This window comes from Ailuropoda melanoleuca, chromosome 2 (genome assembly GCF_002007445.2).
Source record: "Ailuropoda melanoleuca isolate Jingjing chromosome 2, ASM200744v2, whole genome shotgun sequence".
Lineage (NCBI taxonomy): Eukaryota > Metazoa > Chordata > Mammalia > Carnivora > Ursidae > Ailuropoda > Ailuropoda melanoleuca.
Genome location: NC_048219.1, coordinates 179,220,402 through 179,226,482, shown reverse-complemented (window position 1 = coordinate 179,226,482; position 6,081 = coordinate 179,220,402).

Here is a 6,081-nt window from a genome sequence, read left to right as displayed (position 1 = left end):
GCTTTGCCCTTGCATGCCTGCTTATCTCCAGTGCTGTCCACATCAGGGCTCTACTGCAGGTGGCAAGAGCCCCGTTTGCCTTTGCCTTCTGGTCTGGCACCCATCATGACCCGGTGGGATGAGATTATTCAACAAAAGCTTTGTGCTGGGAACACGGAGGAGGTGATGGTGACCCACACTGGGGCCCTCTAATCCTCAGGCAATCCCCTCTGACACAGCTTCATCCATTCAGATGTGTATATATAAACAGACCTCTCTGCATTATCATTTCCACTGGAGGTGGACTTACCACTATCTGTTGGTCTCAATTTTCCAGACTCTTTCTGTGCCTAGGACCACAAATAGTAGATATTGGTGTACAAAGTACCTTACAGGAATCAAAGCTCTTGCCCAATGCAGAGGTCACGGAAGCATGGATGGGAAGAGTGTGATAGCCATCCTCTCTCTGTCTTGCAGTCATGGGTATACAGAAGGTGCTAAACAAATATTTAATATTTCAATTGGAAATTGAGAAAATGAAGTCATTAATCTCTTTCCCTTCCAGGAAAAGCACTAATCAAATTATAAACTCTTTAAGGTAAGAATGATTAATAGCATTTTAGGAATGAAGGATTAGAAGAGTGCCTAACATGCTGGTTCTCGAAGTACAGTGCCTGGACCAGCTGCATCAGCATCACATGGGAAGGTTTGGAAATGTAGACTCTTGGGCCCCACCCAGATTTACCACATCAGAAACTCTGAGGGTAGAACCCAGTAATCTGGGTTTTAACAAGCCCTTCAAGTGGCTCTAATACCTGCTGAAGTATGAGAACCGCTGGTCTAAAGTCATCTGGCTTCCTTTTTGGTAGACAAGCAAGCCGAGGGCAGAAAAGAGAAGCAAGACAGTCAAGGGCTACACGGCCAGGAAACAGTGGGTCTCAGAAGCAGAGCACAAATTTATGCAGAGCAGACGATCTTATGACTTGGTCTTCTGTCTACTGATCCCTGCCCACATGCTTTCACCTTCCGCCATGTTCCTAGAGCAACTAGCTTTATCTAACTTGTTGTGTCAGTCCATTACTGAGGGTAGATAACATGCCAAGGTCAAGGATTTGATCTCCAATTGGAACCACTTTCCCTTTCCATTGTATGACACAAATGACACCCCTACCCCAGTAAGCCATCCCACAAATACCTTCTTTGGCCAAGAAGAAAAGCAGGTGTAAAAGTATGGAAGACTTAGTGAAAATTCCATCACTTTTACTGGGGTGATAAGAGTAACACGTTCCATGTGTTGGTCCTGTGACACCGTCTTTGTACTGGAGGAGTGACATTGTGCATTCACCGCACGTAGAACAGCATGTATATTAAGCCAGGACATCACACCAGTAACCCAGTTGTGGTGCCCTCAATCAGAAATGCTTTATACGTTGCCAGTCTACTTCCTAAATTTTAAGCTTTCATGGACCAGCAACATTTCCAAAAGTTTTGGACTACAGATATATGATTGCCTTCTTTCAGTTTATCAAATAAATATATAGACACAAAATAATAACTACCACCATGACTGTACTTACCACCTAATATCACCATCCTTTCTTGTGACCCCAAAAGCAGATGGAACCTCAGAATAAAGATAATATTTTCCAAGAAATATGAATTCATGAATTCATATTACATTGTCCACATTTCTATCATTTCTCTTCTGGCCTATGAAAAGACTTTGCGTGGGATGACATGGATCTTCAGGTCAGGTTTTGGGAGCCACTTGTCTTTTAAGCAAAAGGCCATCTGCACAGCCTGGCTTAGGCGCCCCTCAGGACTCCCACAGCACTCTGTGCCTAACTCATGGTTGTCCTTTTTCATATTCATTTATACCTACCTGCTTATGAGTATATTTGTCTTATTCTAGTGCAAGTTCCAGAAAACAAGAATTGAGATTATTTCAGTATTTGATTTTGTTTCTTTGGCACTTGCCTGGCACATGAGAACCAGGCAAGAAATAATTATGGAAGGAGAGGAAAAGGAAGGAAGGCAGGAAGGCAGAAAGGCAGGAAAGAACAAAGAACTGGAGTTTGCCACAGACAAAAATCTCTCTAATATCTAGTATTTCTGGCTTTAATTCTTAGAAGTGACAGGGCCCTTCAGCGTGGGCACCTGAGCCAGATGACCTCATTCTGGCCAAGATGGCAGCGTGGAGAGCCAAGTCAAGCCCATACTTGACTTGCCATCTTATCAGGTATCAGGCATGACTTCCCTCTCACTGCTCACTTTAGAGACTGCGGCTTCCAGAAGGGAAATGGGGACAGTAGACAGCTGGGGGGAGGGAGGGACTTAGGGGAGGGGTCTGACGGGAAGTTGTAGTTCATTAGAGGCCTTCTCTGTGGAGCTACCAGGCAGGCCAGGGGATGGTTTGGACATTGATCCCAGAAGGCCGTGAGTCGATGAGCTTCCTCCTTCACACTGTATCTTAAAGGCCACATTGACGCAAGACAGTTATGAGTGTGTCTCTGGAACAGGAACCTCTGGGGAATTTAAGAAGTTGCCATGCTCTCTCAGTTCCTGGCTTGGACAAGCTGTTGGTTGGTGCACCGTGATGCAATAGGGTTTGATATTTCAGAAAGGGCCAAAGACAGGACAAAACCTCCTCTTGGCCAGGAGAGGAGATGGTAGGAAGGGAAGGTGAGCCACATGATAAAAGCCCAGATGGGGAGGCTGTTTTTAGTTTCACGTACTCACAGCCAAGATGGCAGGAAGGAACAACCTCCACGACAATCCCTCAAGGAAGAGCCCGTGACACCGTCACCTCTTACCCACCCACTTCCTTGCCCAAGTGCCCAGAGATGTGTCATGGAAGACAGAGCAATGCCCTCATGTCTGCAGCCCCGGGACTTTCCTAAAGGGAGAGAGAATTCGTGTTTGGGGAATTTTTAGAGGCTTTGTGTTGGATGTCTTCCCCAGGCCCCGCTTCCAAGTTAGAGCAGAAGTCAAATGGGTGTCAGAACTTGCTAAAAATAGGGAACCGGACTTCATGACCCCTAAAGGACACAATTAGCAGAGAAACTCAGAAAAGGGGAGTCAACAGAGACAAAAGAGGCAGAAGATACAGGAGGCAGCGAGTGACAGAAACAGGAGCGGAGCTGATCTGGAAGTTCTTGCAGGGACAATTGAAAGAAGTGGAAAGTGATTATCTGACCACAGAGATTCTCTCCCTTGTTCATTAAGCAAGTATTTACAGCATTTCTCCTACCCACCAGGCATTATGCAGAGCCCCTGCCCTCCAGGAGCTTACAGTCTATTAGGCAAGAGAAACAAGAACCCGCAGAAGAGTTCCATCTACTCTTCCCATACAGACCTGCCGATGCCAGGCAGGCTTCTAACCACCGTGCATTTAATCTTCCCAACAACCTGGGAGGCAAGTCCTGTTATTAGCATCACCTCGTTTTACAAATGAGGGTACTAAGACACTGGGAGGTTAAGGAACATGATCTGTATCATCCAGGTATGAGTGGTAGAGCTGGAGTTGAAAGCCTGTATTCTTACAATACTGTGCTGAGGGGTGCCTGGGTGGCTCAGTCAGGGAAGCATCTGTTCGGCTCAGGTTACGATCTCAGGGTTGTGAGATGGAGCCCTGAGTCAGGCTCCACGTGGGGCATGGAATCTGCTTATGATCCTCTCTCTCCCCCCCCCATGCCCCCTCCCTACCCTCTCTTTCTGTCCCTCTCCACCTCTCTAAAATAAATAAATAAATAAATAAATAAATAGTAATAATATTGTGCTGAGTGCCAGTGTTACCACAGCAGTCAAGTTCACAAGAAAAAGGAAGGAAAGGACAGTAAGATTTCAGAGAAGGAAGCTCAGAAACCCTTTCCTTGTATCAAAGTATAATGAATCATGGAACACTATATCAAAAACTAAGGATGTACTGTATGGTGACTAACATAACATAATAAAAAATTATTATAAAAAAAAGTTGAGTTCTGGAAAATAGTGGACAAATACTGATAGAAGATCATTAAAACATGAGCAGACAGAGAGAAAAAAAATCAGGACATTTAAACTAAGAAATATAGAAATGGGGGCACCTGGGTGGCTCAGATGGTTAAGCGTCTGTCTTCGGCTCATGTCATGATCCCATGGTCCTGGGATTGAGCCCGGCATCGGGCTCCCTACTCGGCAGGGAGCCTGCTTCTCCCTCTCCCTCTGCTGTTTCCCCTGCTTGTACTGTCCTGCTCTGTCAAATAAATAAAAATCTTTTTTAAAAAAGAAATATAGAAATGGAACAGGAATGAAGATTTGGCATTTTAAAACTAGCAAAATACAAAAATTCAACTTAAGGCAATAGACCCTGGCTTTGCCCTTCTTCTCAAAGGCTCCCTCCCCACCAACCTCAGCTTCCCTGCGTTTCCAGCCCCTGCCCCAAATAGAAAGGGCTGCCTGCAACATCTCTTCAGATCCTGCCTCAAGCCCAGCTCTGGTTTAAACCCAAACTAAGAGAAAGCTTTTTTTTAAATTAATTACATTAAAATAAAATAGGAGATGGTCAAAAGAAATTGGGAATTAAGGCCACTAAATGAGTCTTATCTGTACCAAGCCTCTGCAAAGTTGAGTTGGTATGAACAGAAAAGACAAAAAATAAATAAATAAATTGGACTTTTTTTTTTAAATTAGTGCTGTTCACTAGCACTCTCTAGAATGATTAAAATGTTCTATATCTGTACTATCCAATACAGTAGCTACTAGTCAAGCATGGCCATTTAAATTTTAAATTTTTTATGTAAATAACATTTAAAACTCAGTTCCTCAGTTACACTAGCTGCATTTCAAGGACTCAGTAGCCACATGGGGTTAGTGGCTACCCTATTGGACATCTCAGTTCTAGATTAGAACATTTTACTGAGTCTTTGTACACATAAGACACATTGAAGGAAAATTCGGAGGTCCAAATTTAGGATGTAGTTCAGTAGTTCTATGATACGAGGGCTTCCTTGAGGAGGGACAAAACTTTTTCTAATAAAAAATAGTAGGGGTTGGGGCGCCTGGGTGGCACAGCGGTTAAGCGTCTGCCTTCGGCTCAGGGTGTGATCCCGGTGTTATGGGATCGAGCCCCACATCAGGCTCTTCTGCTATGAGCCTGCTTCTTCCTCTCCCACTCCCCCTGCTTGTGTTCCCTCTCTCGCTGGCTGTCTCTATCTCTGTCAAATAAATAAAATCTTTAAAAAAAAAAAAATAGTAGGGGCGCCTGGGTGGCACAGCGGTTAAGCGTATGCCTTCGGCTCAGGACGTGACCCCGGCGTTGTGGGATCGAGCCCCACATCAGGCTCCTCTGCTCTGAGCCTGCTTCTTCCTCTCCCACTCCCCATGCTTGTGTTCCCTCTCTCGCTGGCTGTCTCTATCTCTGTCAAATAAATAAAATCTTTAAAAAAAAAAAAAATAGTAGGGGCACCTGGGTGGCACAGCGGTTAAGCGTATGCCTTCGGCTCAGGGCGTGACCCCGGCGTTGTGGGATCGAGCCCCACATCAGGCTCCTCTGCTCTGAGCCTGCTTCTTCCTCTCCCACTCCCCATGCTTGTGTTCCCTCTCTCGCTGGCTGTCTCTATCTCTGTCGAATAAATAAATAAAATCTTAAAAAAAAAAAAATAGTAGGGGCACCTGGGTGGCACAGCGGTTAAGCGTATGCCTTCGGCTCAGGGCGTGACNACACGGACACCACCACCCCGTGAGCATTCGCACTGCAGACACAGGTACTCAAACACGGCATTCTTTCCCATGGAGCTAAGGTCACCATGGACTTCTCTACAATCTCTCACTCCAAGCAGCCACCAACAACTGATCGAAACTGTCACAGAAAATGAAACCCTTTTGCTACCTCAGTTGGAGCTACTACTCATCAAATCCATTTGTGATTGAGAACTCAGATGGCAAAAAGAAAAAAAAAAAATCAACAAAACGAAATAACGCTGAAGACCATTATCTGGACAAGTATCTTCTTTCTTTTTTTTTTTTTTTTTTTAAAGATTTTTTTTATTTATTCGACAGAGATAGAGACAGCCAGCGAGAGAGGGAACACAAGCAGGGGGAATGGGAGAGGAAGAAGCAGGC